The 22,553-nt window shown below is 41.4% G+C and overlaps 1 protein-coding gene and 1 long non-coding RNA gene across 3 annotated transcripts in view; one reads left to right on the top strand and one right to left on the bottom strand.

Annotated features, from left to right (window-relative positions):
• SUGCT (succinyl-CoA:glutarate-CoA transferase) overlaps nucleotides 1-22,553 on the top strand; it is a 749,888-nt gene that overhangs the window by 696,589 nt on the left and 30,746 nt on the right. The window lies entirely within an intron of this gene.
• Nucleotides 1,356-22,553, bottom strand: part of LOC115281287 — a 47,619-nt gene continuing 26,421 nt past the window's right edge. Inside the window, exons 2-3 of the long non-coding RNA XR_003904202.1 lie at nucleotides 2,420-2,592; nucleotides 1,356-1,687 (exon numbers count right to left, since the gene is read on the bottom strand). This is a non-coding gene — a long non-coding RNA (uncharacterized LOC115281287). The remainder of the gene's footprint in view (nucleotides 1,688-2,419; nucleotides 2,593-22,553) is intronic.

The raw sequence follows: 22,553 nt of genomic DNA, 5'->3' as shown, positions 1-22,553 counted from the left end.
TGGTGAAAGGGAACGATCTGTTTAGGATTGCTGAATTAGAAGATCCAGATATGAGAAAGATATGGGAAATGTTTGTAACTTAACTGTTCTAAGAGATAAAGTTAGAATCCATTGCTTGCTGACATAGCTTTAGTCAAAATAAGAAGTGGAGTTTTGACCAATTTTAGCGTATAATATATCCTTACATTAGTGGGTAGTATTTCAGAGTGTATTGGTGTCTTGGATTTTAAATAAAAGTATCATGTTTTCTTTAATGTGTCAAGTTTCAAATACTGACACTTATTTTCTCTGTCCTTTATGCCTTGTGCATGCTACTTACCTTTTCTGGGCATTGTGATCTTTACCTTAAAGCATGGGAAATGATACGTATCTTACATAATTATTTTAATGATCCAAATACTTAAAAGTCTGAAATACTGGCTGACATAGTTACCACTTACTAATACATGTTGATGGCTTTCTTTCTTTATTTATTTTTTAAAGTCATTTTTGTTAGATGGGCTCCATTCCAAGATGTTAGGGTCACAGATACATAACAACTTGTCATTCCCAATTATGCGTTATACTACACTGCGCTATTATAAATCCCTGTAGATCACTGCTCAAGGCAGATTGCAGTAGGCTACAGAGGTGAATTGCTTTACTTGGCTGGAGGTCAATACCGTGGGCTGAGGAAGCCCACCACCACCATGGATGAAGAGGCGTCTTCAAGGCAGAGTGGGTCCTGGGCCTAAACATATCTCCACTCCATTTTCAAAGGCCTTTACAGTCCACCAGGACTGCCTCTCCCATGAAGGGCATCTTGAACCAACCCTCCTCTTGCAGACCACGAGTTTCTTCAGATCTCCTAGAATCCAGTCCTCTTATTTATCTAAATACTCAAATCAAACATTTTTTAAAAACTAATATCAGGGTTATTGAAACATTTTGATAGCTTTGGTCAGTAATAGCATGCTACTTTTGAAACTTTCCAAAGAAAGTGTACTGAGAACATCCCATGCATTTTGGTTTGCAAAACTGACAGACATTTCTTTTCTTCCTTTCTTTTTTTTAAGAAAATTACCCAAAACAACTAGAAGAAAGACAGAGCAAGGGATCCACAAGGGGTGGTTGGCTGATGCTTGACTCATGAAACCCTATACCATTCATCAGATATTTAGGCTATTTGAGCTGAGGAGGAAATTGCTAAGGATTAGGTTTGTAGCACTTGACCATGTCTCACAAGTGCTACCCTGCAAAGCCTGTCAAAGGCCAAAGGGGGAAAAAAAGGAACAAAAACAAAACATACACACACACACACACACACACACACACACACAAAACCACAAAAAGCAATCCCATTAGGGAACCTGGGCTTTGCATCCTGTCATTTATTAAATTTGTCAGTTGAAGCAGTCAGGATTATGGCAGTAGATTTATTAATTTTCAGAAATCTTGGCATGGAGAAGCCTAACCCTGGGCACCAGGCTGGAAAATGCAGTGAAGGAAGTTTGTGAAACAAGCACAATACTGAATGCCTGCCGTGAAAAAGTCATTACCATAGCAAACCTGTCACAGATGAGGCCAGGTAACAAATGTGGAGAGGGCCGTCTTCCTGATTATCAGCAAGATTGTATTCAGAATCCTTTTGTGCAAAGGAAAATACTTTCGTAGCTCTAGTGCTATGGTGGCTCCAGGAACAGCGGACCTGGAAAATGACATTGTGCTCCAGGCAGACGTTTGTTTTCATTTCTGACATTCAAGACGCATTGTCATGATTGTCCAGAGTCACTCTTGCCTATCCAGCCAAAAGGCGGGACTGACCCCTTTCTCGTCACATAATGATGGAGCTACAGGGCTCTGGGACCCACTTGCTGATGTTCTCTGCCCTGGGTTCCGGAGAGTAGCTCTGGTCTGGGGCAGGCCTCAGGCTGGGCAGGGGAGTTGTGCTGTGGCCTTTTAAGGTCTTTTTTATTCATGATGGACCACAGAGGCAAATTTTTCTTTGCTTTCCCTTCCCTTCCCTTCCCTCCCTCCTTCCTTTCTTTTTTCTTTCTTTCTTTCTTTCTTTCTTTCTTTCTTTCTTTCTTTCTTTCCTTCCTTCCTTCCTTCCTTCCTTCTTTCTTTTTTTCTTTTTTTTCTGCCTCTGCTCCTCATAGATCCAGGTTTCTAGATTTCTTTTTTCTTTTTTCTACCCAGGAAAGTATACAGGATAAGCAGGGGCTTCTATATTGGGTACTGAAATTAAAGCTACAGTGCCCTAAATTTACAGTGTCAACAATTATAGGAGTGTTTTTGACTATATATGAACCCCTCAAACATTAATTAATTGAATCTTATAGTCCTCCCACTAAGTCCTGAGGTAGGTGCTATGATTACTACTGTTTGAGGTTTGAGGAGACTGGGACAGAGACTGGGTGGTGTGGTGAGGGTTACTAACCCCAGTAAGTGACAGCTGGCTTCAGATTCAGGAAGTGGTGGCTGGCTTCATGTTCGATCACCTTGCTAAGCCTCTCTACAGCAGTCACATGGCGGGGGCTGGCGGTATGGTTCATGTGAACCAGATCCACATGCCCATCGGGAATGATGGTTCCATTGTCTAAGTTCCAGTAGCTGAGGAGGAAGACAACATGTGGAAGAAAAGGATACAAATTAAAAGTCTATGAACATCATCATCAATAGAGCCAAAATAATGAGAACCTTTGGTACTCTTATTTTATTGTGTGTCCAGATCACCTGAGGCATTTAGTAATTTTGGCCTCATCCACAGAAATTTATGATCTGTCAAGGCTTGGAGCTTTGCGTCCACATTAATGTAAGCACTCCCAAATAATTCAGAGACTCTTGAGGGTGCCTGAGAGATATTTCTTTAGGGATTTGTGCCTTGTACCTGCCAACTTGGGGTTGTTTCAGAGAGGATAGAAAGATACTAAAATTTTATCCTCAACACCTCTCCTATCTTGTGGATGTGTCAGGTAAGAAACTCTGCAGAACTCAAATTTATCCTCACAGGAAGGTTTCACCTGTACTGTAAAGAAGGGGTTTTAAGAAGCTGGCATTAGTGAGGTAGACTCAGATCTTAACCATGAACATGAAGACTTGATTTTTTTTTTAAGGAGAGGATGTCCCTTCTTCTGGAAGGTACAGCAGATGGCAGTGTACTCCTCTGATGGAGTAAGTTTAGAAATAAAAGCTTGTGGGGCATTTCAAATAGAACTGAACTTTGAACTCACACTTATGTACCTTGGACATAGGAATGGGGAAAAAACAATCCTAAAGATATTATGTCATAGGTGGCTTATCAGATGTGCTTAAGGCCCCTGTGGGCCACATGGATACAACTAAATTGCCTTTCCGATTTTACTGGATGAGGATTTGACCTCACAGATCAGCCTGTAGAAGTCTTTTTGAACAAGAAGATGATCTGCATATAGTCTTGTGTCCATTCAAGCAAATGTTAGGCATGACTACAGATGATTTAACCCAATCACTAAAGTGAAAATAAAACAGAAACTCTTTCCTATAAGATGAATTTAAAGAACAGACTGACTTTTTTTCCCCCATTGAATAGGAACAGTGAATTGAAGTAGAGTAAAATTAAGCTAAATTAGAGGAAACAGTGAAATTTTGTAGACTGTGGAATGGTCTCACTGGGAACATTTTGGAAGCCCCATCACTTAGTCATTTCAAACTAGACCAGACAAATGACTTGAAGATTTGCTGCAGAGGCACAGTTGTGGAAAATGGATGAAGGCAGTTTTTCCTCTATCCCCTATGGAAATTTCCTCAGTGGTGTCAGCTGGTGTTTCTCTCTCTCTCTCCCTCTCTCTCTCATTCACTCACTCTTTTACACATCACATACACATGCACACACAATACACAGTTCTGACTTTTCAATTTGATCATCAGCAAAACAACATTTTGGGTCTTACATTTACTATCTATTCTGATCCCCTTTTCCTTCATTATGGATGCAGTTTTCCTTTCAGACTGTAAAATCCTTACAAGGTCCCCTTGGTCATCTTTAAAGCCTTGTAAGCACCTTTCCTGGTGAACCCTGGTGATTGCAAGTAGTGAGCAGTGAAACTTGCTCTTTGAGACTCAAGTCAGGGTGGGGGGGGACAAAAAGAGATCACCCGGTTTCCAGTGGGAATATACAGAAGCTGGACATTTTGCCAGGCCCATTTAAAGAGAAATGAGGGAAACAAACCATGAGAGACTCTTAATGATAGAGAACAAACTGAGGGTTGATGGAGGGAGGCGTGGGGGCGGGGGGTGGCTTAGACGTGTGAAGAGTATAAAAAGGGGCACTTGGAATGAGCACTGGGTGTTGCATTTAAGTGATGAATCACTGAATTCTACTCCTGAAACCAATATTGCACTATATGTTAACTAACTAGAATTTAAATTAAAAAAGAAAAACACCCAACCAGAAAACCACTGACCATTTCTTCCATCTCTTGAGAAGCACACACAGATAGATGGTAGAAATCACAATGTTGAAGAACCAACTTCTTGCAAATTTGGAACTGAAGGTAGGACTGTGAGGCATACCCATCCCCCCTCCTTTTTACTTTTCAGAGTTTAGCCTGTTTTACACTAGAGGGTATAGGAATGACGGGATTTTATTTACTTCTTTGTTCTACTTTGTATTTGCTACAATAAGAAATTTAACTGAAATTTAAAGAGTACTTATGATTTTCCATTATGCTAACTTTTATTCCCTGATATGGGCAATTGAGAATTGTTTATGTGTTTCTTTAAAAAAATATATATTTACCTACTCCAGGTAACTGGCCATAATGCAATACAACAAAATATTGATTTTTATTTTCAATTGTATTTTTTTTGGAAAACAAAGCTTTTTTATTATAATCCATTCCTTTTCTTCTTTTCCTTTTTATTCATGGTCACGATCAAGCAAGATTCTACATCTGGTTTTCTGTTATGTAACAGTAAAATAAAATAACAATGATAGTAATAATAAAAAGCAACAACTATTTATGGACTATTCACACACATTCCAGTTCTTGTGTTAAGGGAATCATAGATATTCCATTTTATCCATACAACAGCTCTATAAGTAAAATGTTCCCACTTTCTGAGGGGAAGATTGATCTTAGAGAGTTTCAACTATGTTTAAAATCATACAACTAATGTGTAGCAGCAATCAAGCCAGGTTTTTTTCCCCTGACTCTAAAATCTGTGTCTCTAACTATGCCTATAAGCCTCAGAAAGACACTTTCATTATTTTTTAAAATTATTACTTTTTTTATTTTGAGAGAGAGAAAGCATACAAGCAGGGGAGGATCAGAGAAAGAAGGGAGCGAGAGAGAATCCCAAGCAGGCTCTGCACTGTACACATGAACCTGACATGAGGTTTGACCTCACAAATTGAGAGATCATGACCAGAGCCAAGATCAAGAGTTGGACACTTAACTGAGTCAGCCTCCCAGGCTCCCAAGACACATTTTCACTTAAATCTTATGAAAATCATTGTATTTCCTGTGGTCCTCCCTTCCTTCCCTCACATGGTGTCTTCTTATTCCCTCCTACAGAGGACAACAAGAGTCCATCTTCCAAAATGATATTTTTGAGCCATTAAAAATGGTAGAACTACTATTATTAATTTTGAGGGTTATTAAAAGAGGCAAACCATAAGAGACTCTTAACTACAAAGAACAAACTGAAGTTTGCTGGAGGGGAGTTGGAGGGTAGATGGGCTAAATGGGTGATGGACATTAAGGAGGGCACTTGCTTTGATGATCACTGGGTGTTATATGTAAGTGAAGAATCACTAAATTCTTCTCCTGAAACCAATACACAAGTATATTAACTAAGTTGAATTTATATAAAATTTTGGAAGAAAATAAGAGGTTACACAGGTAATATGATAATACAACTAGGGATGGATTCTCTGGGTAACCTAAGGAAATCAAGCAGTGATTCTGAAGAAATTTACATTACCTTTTCTATATAGAAAGATAAATTATGCCACACAAGGTTTATTTGCTTTCTGCATGAAAAGCAGTTCATCATAGTAGGGCAACCAAGTGGAACGTGGGATTTTGAGTTCATTGTATTTTAGTCATTGTTTCCAGGATGCTGATGGTAACCATCTAGAAATTAATGACTGCCCCAGAGAGAAAAGTGGGTAGACTTCTTTCTGCCCTCCAAAAGTTTACAAATTTTGGCATCGTTATGCACCTTATGCATAAATATAACATTGAATATAAAACTAGAGTGCAGGTGCTTACTCAAAATTAAGCAAGTACATCAATGAAAAAGAATGTATTGGTATGTTTGTTTTCTGCACTCCAAATAGAATGCCAGATCCGTGAGAGCAGATGCTTGGAATTCTTTTCTAAAATGTTTTAATGCTTATTTATTGATTTTGAAAGAGAGAGAAAAGAGCAGGGGAGGGACAGAGAGAGGGAGAGAGAGAATCACAAGCAGGCTGTGTGCTATCAGCGCAGAACCCACGGACCATGAGTTCATGACCTGAGCCAAAATCAAGAGTCAGATGCTTAACTGAGTCACCCAAGCACCTGAACATTTGGCATTCTTAATTAATTATCTCTCTAACACCTAGAAAAGTACTTGGCACATACTAGAGGCTTAATAAGTACTTCTTAGATAATGTGAACTTTAAGAGAAGGAATCAGAGGGATACTGCACCTTTCCACTTCTGTATCTGTGAGGGGGAACAGTGGAATTGTCCACTTTGCTCTTAAGAATATTGCTGTCAGGCCATTGCTCTTTTCAGACAAGAAACATCCTTGTAGTGTCATTGGCATTGTGGGTGATTCACGCACTGAGTATCTTAAGTAAAAGCATCTGTTAGAAAACATGATAAGGCACTCAAAAACAAAGTCCTTGTCATTTATATGTTCTGAATGATGCCCAACTTCCCATGGGTAAACACTGAGTCGTAAATTGCTTTATAAAAGATCAGTGCCATTGTCATAGAGGTGCACTATGTTGATCCCAGCTTGAGTGTGGAAAACAAATGTTGGCACCATGGGACTGATTTTGCACCCACGTGGAAGAATTTAATTCCATTAATAATGCTAGAAATGTTAAGAAAACATTTTTAGGGTAAAAAGAAGCAGAATGTGGGAGCATGCAAAACCAGTCTTTTTCATCTGAACTCCAGGATCCATTTGTTTTCCATTGTTTGCTGTACTTACTTTGGATCTGTTTTCACTTTTATTTGTGGTCAGCCTGATATGTCTACATGAAAGCACACATCAGAAGTAAAATGACTATGTCTTTTTATAGTATGACTTCAGACAGTTGGACAGCGTTAGGACTCACTGGCCCCTGGATCAGTTTTCCCATGCCTGCCTAAAGCATGCCAGTTAATATACTGCAAGGAGAAAAGGCATTGTCTTTAAAGGCACATGAATCTGACTCATTGAGCCAGGTTCTGGGCTCAAACCCTGCCCTTAGATCCTCACGCATAGCACCCCAGCTGAATTTTACTCCCCTGAAATTCTCCAAGAATTTTCATTGACTATAGTGGGACTCATCTGGGTGTGTCCAAGGGCAAAGTCTGGCTGGCTGTGTGTAACATACTGTTTGAGTTGGGATATAAGCCAAGAAAACATTGTTTACTATTTATATGGGCCTTCACGAATTTCTGTATGCCAAAAGAGATGAACTCACTGCTTCTGAGTAACTCATTCATCAAACCAAACATGAACAGTTTTCTTCCTTGGATTTAGAAAGAAAATCATTTGCTGGTTCACTGTCTGGAAGCCAAAATATGTTCAGGGTTCTCTACTTCGACCTAAGCTGACAGCCTGGAAGCTGACAATACCTCAAAATATGACAGCTTGCATTCATGTGGAGAGGTGTGTGTGTGCAAGCAGTTATGGCCATGACGGTATGATAAAGACTCTGAGATGAACTTGAAGCTTCCCTCCAAGGTTCAAGGTCTTGTAAACCATTTTGGGAGCCATTGCTTTGGTATCATCCAAACATGAACCCACCAAGGACATTAATGCCTCCACTGTCAGAAATCAATATTTTTTCTGTGTAGTTGATTTAATGGCAGTTGTCATTTGTTTTATGTCCTTGTGAAAAGAGCACATATTCCTTTAGGGGTACTTTTTAATATAAAAATGCTAGTGCTTAGCTTTTGAGCATATTAAATGATTCCATGTGTATTATCAAGCTTTTTTGGTAGCATGAAATGAGGGTGTTGCTCTGACTTGGTCTAAGATCAGTGTGTGTGTGTGTGTGTGTGTGTGTGTGTGTGTGTGTGTGTGAAATGTCATCTAAGGAGCCTTGGAGTCAAACACCACAAATGTACAGCAGTGAGAAGAAAAGTCTTCATGACGTGGTGCATGCATCTTGGAAAGCACTTGGGGGAAACTCCTAGAAGCAATGGGTAGATATACTTCCAAACCCTGAAATATCAAGCATCCAAGTGAAAATCATTACGTTTAATGAGATCTTTTGTCTGTTGAAGAAAACTAAAAGCTTACATTTTTTTTCATGTTTATGAGTACCTAGGGCTCGTTATTTTGGACTGAATTCCAGCTTTTAAGAAAAGGAATGTCTAAGTCCTACAATACTGATGAGTTCTGTTCTCAAAGGGTTCCACGTGGTCCTGAGTAGCCAGTAAGTTTCATCTAGCTTATGGTTGCAAGTTGCAGATGTTCAACCCCAAATCTATCTGGCTTTAAGTCTATTTTATCCTGTCCGTGCTTCTATGAACATTGAAAGTAATTTCCTCCTGGGGAATTCACTGAAGACTGAGATTCCATTCAAGACAGCCATAGCCTTCTCTTCTAAACCATCATCATTGTTATTTCCCTCTTCAACCTGATTTTCCTTTATGCTCGTCTCTGTACCCTTTTCTCTAAATGTTACAAAATGAGAGAAATGATGGTGGTTCTGATTAATGTTATGCTTTGATGACACCGTTGGGGAATTTTAGCCTGTTTTTTTGCTCCTTCCCCTTTAATTTGTTTTGTTAGGACAGACAAACATCATTATGATGTTTACCTTAAGATCGGGTTCTGATTTCCACAGATGCAACATTCAGAGTGGCTCTACCACATAACCAAATGACTTAAACTGGGGCTTCACACCATTTTTAATGTCCTGGAATAAATTAAAAGTGATAATATTGGTATAAATGCTTGGATAAGAACTCTGGAGTAAACAAATTGGGTTGCTTGAGAGAGGGACTGGAGAGTCTGGCACAGTGGCCATAAGGAGTGAGATGATCGGAAGACTCATAACCTGTTTTCCATGTGGTGCCATGGTATAGCAGTTAGCAATCTCTGGCTTCAGTTCTGCATATATCAGTTTCTTGAACTATAAAAAGAAAGTAAGAAAGATATATACTACCCATCTTTTATAGTTGTAAAGATTAAACGAGTTCATACTATAATGTGCTTAACACAATGCCTGTCACAGAGAAGATGTTAATTAGTAATGGTGGTAGTAGAAGTAGTACAAGTAGTTCTGTAGTTCCTCAGAAGTGGTGGTAACTTTGGCTCTGTATAATCTCACAAGTTTGAGAGAATCATTGACAAGTGATAGGCCAATTCTATTTACATTAAAGAACAAATATATGATTTGATGCTTAGTGTTATAGAATCAGAAATCTGGACGTGAGGCCTCACAATATAGAACTTCGGTAAACCAAGACTGGTGAGGAGAGAGAGGGCAGGTTGCCAAGGCAGGTAGAGTCTGGAGGAAATTACTCCATTTTTTAGCAGAAGCAAGCACATTGCCCAAGGACCAGGCCATATAACTAAAACTTAGTCAATAAGCTGAAATTTAGGGAAGGACTATGGGCCCTTGAAGAAGCATCTAGAGGAGGAAGGTAGACAGCCAGACAGAAGCTCAGTAATATGATGAGAGTAATATGATGAGGGAATAGTTTAAATTTTGATGGAAAGGCTGTCTGGCTACATGTCCCCAGGCCACCCCAACCTTACGCTGCTTACCAGGAGAACCACTGGAGTAGGTGAAGGCAACACAGGGGCTGAGCAGTGAATTCCAGGCCTGAGAGAGCTAGTTGATTCCCCGGTACATTTGAAGGACCCCTCTCTGGAGCTTGGCCCCCAGCGTCACTTTTAGATAGAGGACATCTGACATCCAGCAGCAGAGGCCCAGGCAGTCTGAACAAGTGGGAATAGCCATCTGAAAAGCTAAGAAGCCTTAGATTTGCAAAAACTGTGTTCAGCCAAGTCTGGATTATCTGCACAGAGGCGTCTCTAGGCTTGGGCACTGTCTCCTCCGTCACTGCCCAAATGGTCTACTTCCAGCCATGCTCCCTGGGGACATTGCCTCCATTCCCCAAGCCTTACTCTTCAGCAGTTTCACAAAGCCTCCTTGTTTTAAATTCTTTGCCTTTCCATTGTCCAAGCCTAATAAGGAAGTCAGTCAGCTGTGGGTTGGGATAAGAAGCTGGTGGTGAGGAATAACATTCCTCCAAGGGCCTTTTGATCTTTAAGAGGCTGTAAGTGGCCCAATTCCCTGCTTTTATGCAAAAATATCTCTTGTATGTATCATTCAAAGACACTGTTTTCCTTCCCATGAATGTAATTGTTGTCTCTTGGAGACTTTATAAGAAACAGAACGCAGACCATCCCAAAATTAAGCAGAAAAGGAAAGCATATGACTTTACTTTGCTCACCTCCCAGACTTGTCTTTCTTATTTATTGATATCTGTCTTTAGGAGTCACCTATTTCAAGGGTGAGACAAGAAACCCCAAGTCCCTGCTCTACTGTGTGCCTTTGGAAACGCTGTTTCACACCTCTGGACCTCAGTTCTCTTATTTGGATACTAAGCACTTTGGACTTTATGAGGCAAATCTGATAGGCAGTGTGTTATTACTATTGAGAACAGGATTTTGAAAATGAAGATATGTGATTTTAAATCCTGGTTCCATTACTTTGCAAAGGTGACTCAACCACAGCAGAGCTTCAGTTTTCTTATCTACAAACAAGGCTGTTATGAGGCTCTTTTAAAGATAATGCTTACAAAGTGCTTACCAGTGCCTGATTATTATAACTGCTGAATAAATTTTAGTTCATATTATTTTTTCCATCTCTGATTTTCCTTCTAGGAGTAAATTTTACATAAATCTATTATTTTCTACCACATATGCTATTATTTTTCCCATACTTTGGGCAAATTAAAATGGGCAATGGTAACACTATATTTTATTTTAGATATACAAGTATATGTGTGTGTGTGTATGTATTCTCTCTCTCTCTTACACACACAGACACACACACAAGTCACACATATGCACACACACAGACAAAACAAAAAGATAACTGGATTTCCTCCCATCAGCAGAATCTAGGATAAACTCAATTTAAAAGTTATCATACCAGCATTTGGTTCCTCAGGCTTTTGTACAAATCCTTCTTTTTGAGTCAATGGCTCATGAAGATGGCAGTTTTAAAGCTGAGAGGTAGTTAAGGTCATTCATCAGCAATCTCATTGTGTGTGCAGAAGCAAGGGTTTTCTCTAATATGGAATGGACAGAATCCTGATGAGAGAAGTCATTACAACTCTACAGTATTAGCTATACCCATTAACCTCAGAGCCTCTGAGGCAGGGCCTGGCTTGGTAAGAGAAGACCAAAAAAAAAGTCAAATAAGAGCTGCATGAAGATCTTGCAAAGAGGAGTCTGACAAGGGGATGGGAATGGAGTGAGGGAGAAGTGTTTGTGTCTAGTACCTTTTCAGAAGAGACATGTTCTTTGGAGAGGAGAAGTTTGGGAACTATGAACCAACACCTCTGTCCAATATTACGTTTCCCATTTTTAGTTGAGTGGGTTTTAGTGCAGTTAGGTGGCTAGAGTTTCCTCATTTTTGTGTCTGGCTCAGATAAATCTAACTTTTATTTACTTATTCATTTACTTATTATCTATTAAAACAAACATTGATATGTACCTGCAATTGGCCATTATTGTGCTAGGTGGTAGCAGTATGGATGTACCTAAAACTGGATCTCTACCCACAAAAAATTCAGTGTTGGAGGAGACAGAGGAAATCAGCACTCTCAGTATAGGGGGTTGGTGCTATGATAGAGGTATACAGAAGATACTATATGAGCACAGAATCACTGGGGAGTCAGAGAGGAGGACCTGAAGAAGGTAGCAGTGGAGGAGGACAGTGGTGAATATATATTAAAGAGACCTTTAAGTATGAAGTAGGTGGACTTAGCGTCACTAGTGGAAGGATACAAGGCCAAGAGCTGTTTTGTACAAAATAATGATGACTTTGGTTTTAACCATGTGGAATTTGAGGGTCTTGTGGAACATGCCATGAAGATAAGGTGTCCAGAAAACAACTGTCACTAGGATTTAAATACAGATTGAATCCATGAGTGTGTATGTACTTCTCTGAAGACAGAGTATATAGGTTTAAGAAAAGTAGACCATAGTATGCCTCGATAATACCCATTTTTAAGGGTTGTGATGGGGAAATAAAGATGGTGGGAAAGAAAGAAAAGGAATACTACAGAAATAGGAGGAATACCAAAAAGACTTGTATCACTGAAGCCAAAGGTACAGAGAACTTCTGAGAGGAGATAGTGATCAGCAGAGTCAAATAGCACAGAAATAAGATGATTGATAGGTGTCTCTATTACTCATGTAGGCTCTTTGCTAGCAAAGAATATGTTTATTCAAATTTTGTTAAGGAGTAGTAGCTTTATGGAAAATACACACTCAGAAAATGAGGTCCACAGGAGGCCCATTCATGCAGCCAGGTTTGGGGAGAATAGGAACTGTAGAAAAATCAGGCCTCATAGAGTATGGAATACAGTTTAGAAACTAGAAGTTTTTCAAGACACAACACAACTCTTGCAATCATGATATCTTGTTGCCTCCTGAAAGTTCTATGGGAACAGAGAGGAGTCTCCATGAGCCCTTTTCAGGCTGCCTGCCAATCCTAACTCTTTGTTTCTCTGTGGAGGTCTGCACGCTTTGGCTCCACAACCGTATACTATCTCTAACTGGCCTTTCAGAGAGAAAATCCAACTGTTCTAGTTCTATCCATGTTTATAAATGGAGCAGGATGGCATAGTTCATAGATTGAGAGGCCTTGGGTTACTTGTATATCTCCACCCCTTGGTGTCCAGTCAACTGTAGCCGGGAAGGCAAGGCAATATGACACCCAGACCGTTGACTACCTCTTCATAAAAAACCACCAAGGACTTCTTTTCTCCACAAGGGACAGTAGCTCTGGAAGATACTTCCTGTTTTAAAGCCTCTTCTTTATTACCACGGACATTGGTAGTGTGGAAGTATTGTCATACCAGGGAAAGCAGTTTCAATGGAGTGATGGAGACATAAACCAGAGTTTGAATTTTAGCCAATTGAGGAGAAAGTGGGAAGCAAGCTAATAGAGACAGGGAATATAGATGAGTCTTTGAGGGAAGGTAGGTAGGAAGTACAGTAGCTAATAGGACAAGTAGCTTCCAAGACTACTTCCAAGACTGGGGTCCCTAAAAAGCTGTAAGGAATCTGGCAGCCACATCATTCACTTTGTTCATATCTATACTTGTCATGGGGCTTCCCTATCTGAAGCAGCCTGATATTGTTGGGTGTTGAGAAATTCTCGCAGAAAGATGGAGAAAGACTAAAATGCTAATGAGAGCATGAAGGAATACCATGTGTGTGGGCAGCTAGGAAGACCAATGGGAGTAAGAAAAGAAGAGTGGGAATGTCAGATAAAGTGAAGAATCAGTAGGTAGAAATCCCCAGGGGACAGGTCATGGGTCCTCTTGGATGCTCTAATGAGTCTAAGGATTGTATTTATTTCTCTGGCTGCAAGGAGAAAGACAAAAACAGGCCATGGTTGTGATGTCATTCATAACTTACTTCCATAGCAGCAAGTCCCCAGATATCCTAGAGCTTCTTATTTTGAATCAACAAATATTTACTGCTGTTTATCACCTTAGTGATGATTTTTACCATACATCCTGTCTGAATTTCTTGGAACAATCCCTTAAAAATTTTTTAATACCAGAAATAATCCCACTGGATAAGCCAATTAGGTCTTAAAAATAGAACCTTTGTTAAAAAGCCATTACAATCTCTCTTCTGGTGTTGGGCTCTGTCATTGATAAATTGCCCCCAGGCTTCGCTCTTAACGTCTTAGGTTAAGACTGTCTCTAGTACATACATATACCAGAAGCACTAAGATTTGTTCACTTAAAAATAGATCCAAAGGCAAACATATTTCAAGTGGATTTCCTACTATGGGGATTTCAAAAATTAACACTGGAGAATGAAGATGGAAACTGTAGTTTTCATTTGTACTTAGCAGATACAATGTCTGCTCCCATAGTTTTTCCATTTCCTCCACCTAACTCTGCTACACTGCTTACTATAAATATGAGTTGTAAGGGGCAGATTTTGTAAGCATTTGAGACCTGTTTTCTGCTTTGAAAGGAAAATGGCCTCTTATAAGCTTTCCTTTTGTCTCTTTTTCCCCCCTTTCTTCTTCTTCTTTTTTTGAGGCAAGGGAAAAAGAAACAGAAATTATTTGAAGATGAATTAAAAGGTGTATTTATATTTAACATTTAATTTCCTTGAAATATCAGATTGGATATTCAAGTAACCGTGGTTGAAGAGACGGGCCAGACAGCTCTTCCAGTCCCATGAAATTGCCCTAATTCCTTTTGATAGAGTCAAAGCCAATTTGTTTCCTGGTTTATAATCTTATCACTAAATAATAGCCAACATTTTTTGACCACCTCGTAGGTGCCAAATACTGAGGATAAAAAGGGAGTAAGTCCTGGTCCCTTTCCTAAGAAGCTCATGCTTTAGTGGTAACCACCAGCTAGTTGCTAGACTAATGCAGCAATTCAGGGGGGTGATCATTTAACAGAGAGAAAGTGATAGAGAGTAGTGGATATAAAATTTCTTCCTCTTATTCAGGCCTATGATAAGCAGCTAGCTCTGTCTTTGACTTCACTCTGTGACTGGAGGGAGTAAAATATATTCCTTGCTCAAAAAAACATTCCTGAAGGAAAGAACTTTCCCTGTCACTATGAAGCTGATTAATGTCCTTAAAGCCCAAAGAGTCTCTGCTGACAGTCCTGTTTGCCCTTTAAAAACTGAAAATGGGGTGTGTAAAGGGAAAGGGGTGTGTGTGTGTGTGTGTGTGTGTGTGTGCATGTGTGCATGTGTGTTAGAAGCAGGGACCAAGGGGAGAAACAACAGTCTCAGATCTCAAATAATTATCCCTTGTTTGCCCCTGTCATCGTCCAATCAGGTCCCAGAGAAGCAGACATCACGTTGGGCAGTCTTTCAGGCCCCAAGAACCTCTCTATTGTGTAGTGCCACCATTAGGTGGCTCCCAGGTTACTGAATAAGGGGCAGAGGCATCACAGATTGGGCGGCAGGAGGCAGGACTGTGGCTGGACCTGGAAGTGGCACACAAAATTTTGCTTGCATCCCACTGGATGGAATCTGGGACTCATGGCCCAAAACTAATTGCAAAAGAAGCTGGGAAACGTAGTCTTCCTGTGTGCCCAGAAGGAAAAGAAATTGTTTTTGATGAACATATGGCATTGTCTCTGACATGTGGTAGTCCTTTCATCACGCTACAATCGACAGTGATAAGAGTCCTAAAAGGCATACAATAAGTGAGGTCTTGCCCTTGTTGGAACACCGGCTGCCTTGTTTTCAACATTACTTAGAAGAGTTTGAATCGAGGTGCTTCATATTTATATCTCTCTATGGCTTGAGTGAAAAACATTTCTAATGTTTCAAATTTTCTGAGGAAACCTGATTTGAAGTGCATGGCATTAGCTAAAGATGTCTTTCCTTCTTTCTTTCTTTCTTTCTTTCTTCCTTTCTTTCTTTCTTTCTTTCTTTCTTTCTTTCTTTCTTTCTTTCTTTTTCTTTCTTTCTTCTTTCTTTCACTCTTATTATCAAAATGCCACGCAAAAAAGGAAATAGAGACAAAGAACATCAAACTCTTTTAAAGTACTGACATTCCACATGAGTAAAGGAAAATGGAGGGTGGCTTCAGAAGTGTCCATTCTGAAAGGGCAGAGTTGACTCAGCACATTAAGCAGGTTAGGCAGGTGTCCCATCCTGCCCCACTGTCAGATGGTCAGAGTAGACAACTGTGGCAGTGAGGGGCGGTCACCTTCTGGATTAAGATTACAGGGGCACCTCAGTGGCTTAGTTGGTTAATCATCCGACTCTTGATCTAGGCTCAGGTCATGATCCAAGGGGTCATGGGATTGAGCCCTGCATCGAGATCTGTGCTGAGCTTGGAGCTTGCTTAAAATTCTCCCTCTCCCTCTCTCCCCAGCTCACTGTCTCTCTCTCTCTCTCACTCAATATCTCTCTCTCTCTTTTTCTCTCTCTAACAAAAAAACACAAAATATTACACAGATACTTTCATTCCCAGCTCGAACTTCCCATAAGCCCCCGCAGTGTAGGAACCTGGCTTTCAATTTTAGCATCCTTGTAGACATAAGTAAATGACTACAGTAGAAAAAAAATAAATCACTCAAAAGTTCAACATTATATATAAATATATATAATGGATATATATATAAAGGAAATATATATATATTTCCTTTTCCCCTAAAACTTTATTAAGTGCTACAGACAATATGATTAAGAAAGAGATTTAAACTTGAAATATAAAACCATAATAAACAATCCAAACACTATGTATTTTTAATTCCTCAGATTACAGCTAGTTGTCTCTTTAAGTTTTAAGTGGTAGTTGCTAAAGCATACCAGCAAGGATTACTTTTAGCAAAAATCACAGCTGGCTTTGAAATTAATTTGAAAATGAATCTAATCTATAACAGGTACATATGCAAGAGGTGAAGTAATTCTTGGCATCCTTCAACTGATACACTATCTTAAAAGTTTAGGGCAAAGCATTTAGTATTCAGGAAAATTACACATAAGATTGTATTTTATGGCTTTTTTTTCCCTATGAGTGTATGAACAAGCATTACAAGCATGCTATACACCTGTAAGACCTAGCATTATGGTGGGTAGCTAGGGAATATCCACTACACCAGAAAGAAATCTGCACAATGAATCAGGTGGAGAACAGCTGGTGGAGAAATCAGATGGAGAATCACAGTAATCTGTGGAAGGTATTTGAGTTCACTATAAACATTTTGCAAGCATTGGGTGAAGAAGCTACACTTCTGGGCCTCATGACCAAAGCCCAGGCTTGCTGCAGGCTAGAGAAACAGTTCTCAGAAATTCATGGCTCAGGACAAAGAGCTGCCATGTTGTTTCTTTCTGACTCAGGGTGTTTTGAACCTCTCATGAGGCGTCAGTCTTTGGAAGAACTGGCCGTGGGTTTCTAGTACTTGGCCTCTGAGGTACCCTGTCTTTCCACTGCTAAAAACAAATGCATTGCTAGACAAAGAAAGGTATTGCTTTTAAGTATTAAGTATGTGCTGAGTAGGAAAGAGCCTTCACCTGTCACTTAGGGCACAAAATAAGCGCAGTGTGGTGAGTAACCGAGAACTTGGCCAAGAAAAAAGTATGTCTGAGGTTTGGAAAAGCGGGATGCAAGTTTGCGTTCCTTCACCTCCAAATCCACTAGATTTTCCTATCTTATTTTCCTTTGGCACCTTCTACTTCAAATCTTTGTGCCATGCATAGCTATAAACCAACATACAAAAATAAAAAACTCAGATGATTGGAAAGGATCCCCTTCATACAAACAAGAGAAGATGCTCTGTGAGCCTGGGCCATAGGAGAAAGGAGGGACGGGCAGGGAAAGGAAAGCACTGAAAAGAAAACCACAAAAGCAGATTCTGGAGCGCAGGGTCAAATGAAAACCCACAAATGCAAATGGCAAAGGATCAGAGTTGTTAGGGTGTGTGGGTGGAAGCTTGTTGCACTGCTCGGAGACATTTTGAGGTGGAGAAAATCCTCAGGACTCAGGCACCTGCTGCTTGAGGTTCAGACCATCAGGAGAGGGGAGAGAAGCTGGAAGTGGTACAGAGAGGGGAAGGCGGGGGAACAAAGAGCCTGCAGCGGACGCACTGAGCTGCCCTCATTTATAGGCCAACTTGTCGCTCCTCTGCTCAAGCCAGTTCTACAAGGGGTCCCCAGGATTCTAGAATCCTCTAGAATTGAATGACTTGTGAAATCCCTCGAGGCCCATTCCCCCTCCCAGTGTGATCAGGCCTAAAGCTGCGGGCCTGATGTCCTCTCCTCACTGTGGCCAAGGGACCTGAGCTGCAAGGCCTTTGCCCACCTGAGGCAGTTCACCCTCTATCTCTCCTTTGGTCCTGAGCAAGGCTGGCAAAAGAGAGAAAGCTGAAGAACTAAAACTTCATCAGAGCAATAGCAACCGCACTTCCTGCCCTCCACCCCATGGGAACCGGCCCACCAGTGGGCCAACTCGTCTCATCGGGGCACTGCTTTGATATCTCCAGCACCAAGAGGGCCATTCAGTCACACCCTGGCAGCAGGGTCCTGATAACGAGTCCTGTCCAGCTGCTTAAGCTCCACGATGACATTGGTCAAATTGCCACTTTGAAATTCATGCCTGAATCCTTATGTGGAATGTGCCCTCTGTCTACCCTCATTGCTCTGGAGCTTGAATCCAAACATTGCCTCTCCTGTGAAGACTCTGCAATAAAAATAAAACAGGTCATTGGAATATGAGAGAGCAGGGAAATAACCATAACCAGCAAGTACAGCTTCTGTGTTCACTCTCACTTTGCCAGTAGAAGAGGATTCGTTAATAAGATGAGGCTGCCCAGAGTTATAAACTCCTGGGGGGAGGACTGTCACCCACTTTCAGCTCCTGGAGATCAAGCATGGAACGAGCTGCGGGCTATTGGACCAGATGGTCGGTGAAGCTAGTGTTTAATATTGTTACAATGCTGAGTGGGCCTGGCTTTCCTCTGAGCTAGCTGCACAGGTAAGCAGTGATATAAAAGGGGGAAGGGACAGAGAGGGTGCGGGGAGCCAACGCATAGCAGGGACTTCCAAACACCCCACTTTCCTCTCTTTGTAGAGAGTTTATTTCCTTCCTCCTCTAACTCCTATTGTCTAAGCTGATTCAAGAGATAAAAGGTATGAGACCTCAAAAACAATGTTAGAAGGCACCTGAGTGGCTCAGTTGGGTAAGTGGCCAACTCTTAATTTTGGCTCATGGGTTCATGAGTTTGAGCCCCGCGTTGGGCTCTGCATTGACAGTGAGGAGCCTGCTTGGGATTCTCTGTCTCCTCTCTCTGCTCCTTCTCCCATGCAAAATAAATAAATAAACTTAACAACAACAACAATAACAATGTTGAGTGAAAAAAAGACAGGTCCATAAAAATACAGTATGAAAATTAACCATATATGTTCATTTTTTTAAAAAGATAGAAAATTGTACTGAAAATTTTCATGAAGATATATTTGTGTAATAAAGGTAGAAAATGGTTCAGGATCTATGTCAGCATGATAACAGCCATGTCCACCAGGACCACAGTGCCCAACTCTAGGGAGAACTTTCCATTTCCTGGGTGGTGTTCTCATTAGCTCACTAAAGCCTCTGGGAAGGAAAGAAGGGGGTGGGGTGAGACTTGAATCATATTCGAAGCAAATATACCCAGGTGGCAAAGTGTTCACAAACTACAAATTTGAGTGGAGTGTTCATTATTTTATTTTTGTGTATGAAACACTTCCTAATATTTAAAATTTGTTTAATGTTTATTTTTGAGAGAAAGAGAGACAGCGCATGAGCAGGGGAGGGGCAGAAAGAGAAGGAGATAGAAACCAAAGCAAGCTCCAGGCTCCCAGTCAGCACAGAGCCTGATGCTGGTCTCTAACCCACGAACCACGAGATCATGACCAGAGCCGAAGTTGGATGCTCAACTGACTGGGCCACCTAGGCACTCTCTAATTTTTTAGTTAAAGAAGTAAGCAAAAGCAGTAACAAAGAGCATAATGCAGATTTGGGGTTAGAAAGCGCCTGTTCTGCCTAAGGACATCCCTTCACAAGCTCTACCCTGAAAGTGTGTCTCCACTGACCTTCACCTGCTGCCCCGGGTTGGGTGAAGCTTCCGTCTTTCTCCACTCTCCCTCCCCAGACATGCATCTGCTCCCACACCTCTCAGACACTGTGTCTGATGCATCTTGCAAGCAGCTCCTTAGTACATACTGTAAGAAGCATTCCTTAACCACTGAGGCCTCCAGAGCATCTGTCTCCAGGCCTGTGCCTTCTGTACCCAGGACCTGCCATGCATCACACAGACACCCAAGGGCACATCAAACCCAACCTGCTCAAAAGCGAACATGGCTTCTCCAAACTATTTCTCCCACAGCAAGTTCTCATCCCCTTTAGAGTGAAAGCAGCCACACTGATTTGTTCCCAGCTCCCTTCTTTCTGTTGCTTTCCACAGCCCACCCCTCAGCCCATCTTATTGGCTCTAGTTTCAGAATACACTTTGGGTCAGAACTCATATTAGCTTCCCCAGGCCAGGCCCCAGGGTGATCACTGACTGCCGGAGCCTCCCAGCCTTCTGGCTTCTACCTTCCACCACCCTTGGACTACAATCACTTCTCTATATGGATTTTTGAAAACCTTCCCAGGGCTTCCTTGCACTCAGAACCAAGTAGAAAGCCTTCTCTGTGGTCTTCAGAGTGCACATCACTGGGCCACCAGTCCCTTCTGAGGCCATCTTGTCCCTACTGTCTTGACTAGAGTCATAAAGAACTTCCGAGGGATGTGTGTCCCTGATTCTCAGTGAGTCCCAGGCAGGCTCCAGCAGTCTGGCCGTAAGTCTTGCTGTTTCCTCTGCCTGAAAGCCTCTTTACTTGGATAGAATATATTTTTAACTCGGAAAAAATGTTTATTTATTTATTTTGAGAGAGAGAGAGATAAAGAGCAAAGGAGAGAGACAGAGACAGAGACAGAGACAGAGACTCCTAAGCAAGCTCCACACTGACAGCACAGAGCCCGATATGGAGCTTGAGCTCACAAACCATGAGATCATGACCTGAGCCAAAATCAAGAGTCAGACGTTTAACCAACTGAGCTGCCCAGGTGCCCCTTTACCTGGACAGTTTTGTAGCTCTCTCCCCCTTCTTTTCACTGAGGCCTCTGGTCAAATTTCATCACCCTGTTGGACAAAACAGCCCTGTCACTTTCTTTGTGCATGTCTGGATTCATTCTTCTAGAACAGTGCCTGGCCCATAGTGGACTCAATGCACATTTGTGGAAATACTGAATTAATATTTCTCTAACACCAGCTGGTCACAGGCATTAAATCATTTAGTTCCCACAAAAGTCATCTCTGAACAGCATGGGTGACCAACACTTGGAGAATGTGCACAGGTTCTCATTGGTGCAGATTTTATGGTGGAACTAAAACCTCTTTATTTTTGTTCCAGTCTTTCCCCCTGTACCATGCTGTGACTCTCCAAGTAGGAAACAGCATTCAATTGTCTCTTCTGTGTTCCAGGGATGGGGGGTGGGTCACAGAAACAAACTTATTTTCATCTTCACAAACACTCTGAGATGTTAGTGATATCTCCATTTTAGAGATCAAAAATCTCAACCTTCTGAGAGGTGAAATATTTAACTTAAAATCACCACTTCCACTCAGTGGCAGAATGTGCCCTGCCCTGCCTCTTCCACAGCTCATACTTTCATAAACACATCCATCCTGTTAGCCTCAAAGTTCCATTTTGATTCCCGTAAAAGGCCTCCTTCCCTGGAGCCTGTCAACAGCACAGGCTTCCTGATCCCTGCTGTCTCATGAATGATTCCAAGTCTGTCTCCTTCCCTCTCCCCACTCCCTCCCTCTGCTGCGGGGACCTTTCCCCAGAACTTTCACCCTCTACTCATCGCTTAAGCCTGCTGTGGTCTCAGAGGAGCAATTGTTCTCACAGGCCACCCAGAAGTTGGACATGAGCAAACAGGTTAGGTCGAAGAGAACATTCAGTGCTAGAAGGCAGATGGTGCCCAACTTGCAAATGGGTTTGTTTGCTAGAATTTCTTTGGAGGACAGTCAGATTTTCCCATAGAAACAATATCATCAATGATGAATAGGGCCTTGGGTCATCCATGAAGCTCTCAATAATGTAAATGCCTAATCAAGATACCACTAGATACTCTTGGAATTATTGAGCCTCACTAGCAAGTCAACATCAGTCACATGGATTCTGTGGAAAAATAGGATTTTGAGTTACAACTGGGGACATCAAGAATGGTTCTGTTCACATTATTCACCTCATGCTCCTGTCTCTGTGTGAGATTCTCCTTGACACAGGGCCCCATCCCAGCTGGAATTCAGTAGGGGTGATTGTTGGCCTCAGGCAGTGGAAAGTGGTGGGCCTTTGAAGGAGGGAAGTGCAAAAGAGGGCTTGCAGAGGAACGGGTTATTGGGAAGGGTATAGCCTTTGCTTAGAATCTGAATGTAGTAATGGCACCAGTTTCATGGCCTGGCACATGCTGGGGGGGGGTGTCTTTTTTGCTGTGGTACAATGACAGGAGCAGGCAGAGTGATACAGAAGTTAGCATTAGGGAGGCAGTCACCCTTCAGAAGGGGTAACACGTGCAGATGTATGACAGCCCCCTGTGTGTGTCCC

This window comes from Suricata suricatta, chromosome 2 (assembly GCF_006229205.1).
Source record: "Suricata suricatta isolate VVHF042 chromosome 2, meerkat_22Aug2017_6uvM2_HiC, whole genome shotgun sequence".
Lineage (NCBI taxonomy): Eukaryota > Metazoa > Chordata > Mammalia > Carnivora > Herpestidae > Suricata > Suricata suricatta.
Note: the sequence above shows the minus strand (reverse complement) of the source record. Positions and strands in the feature narration are given on the sequence as shown.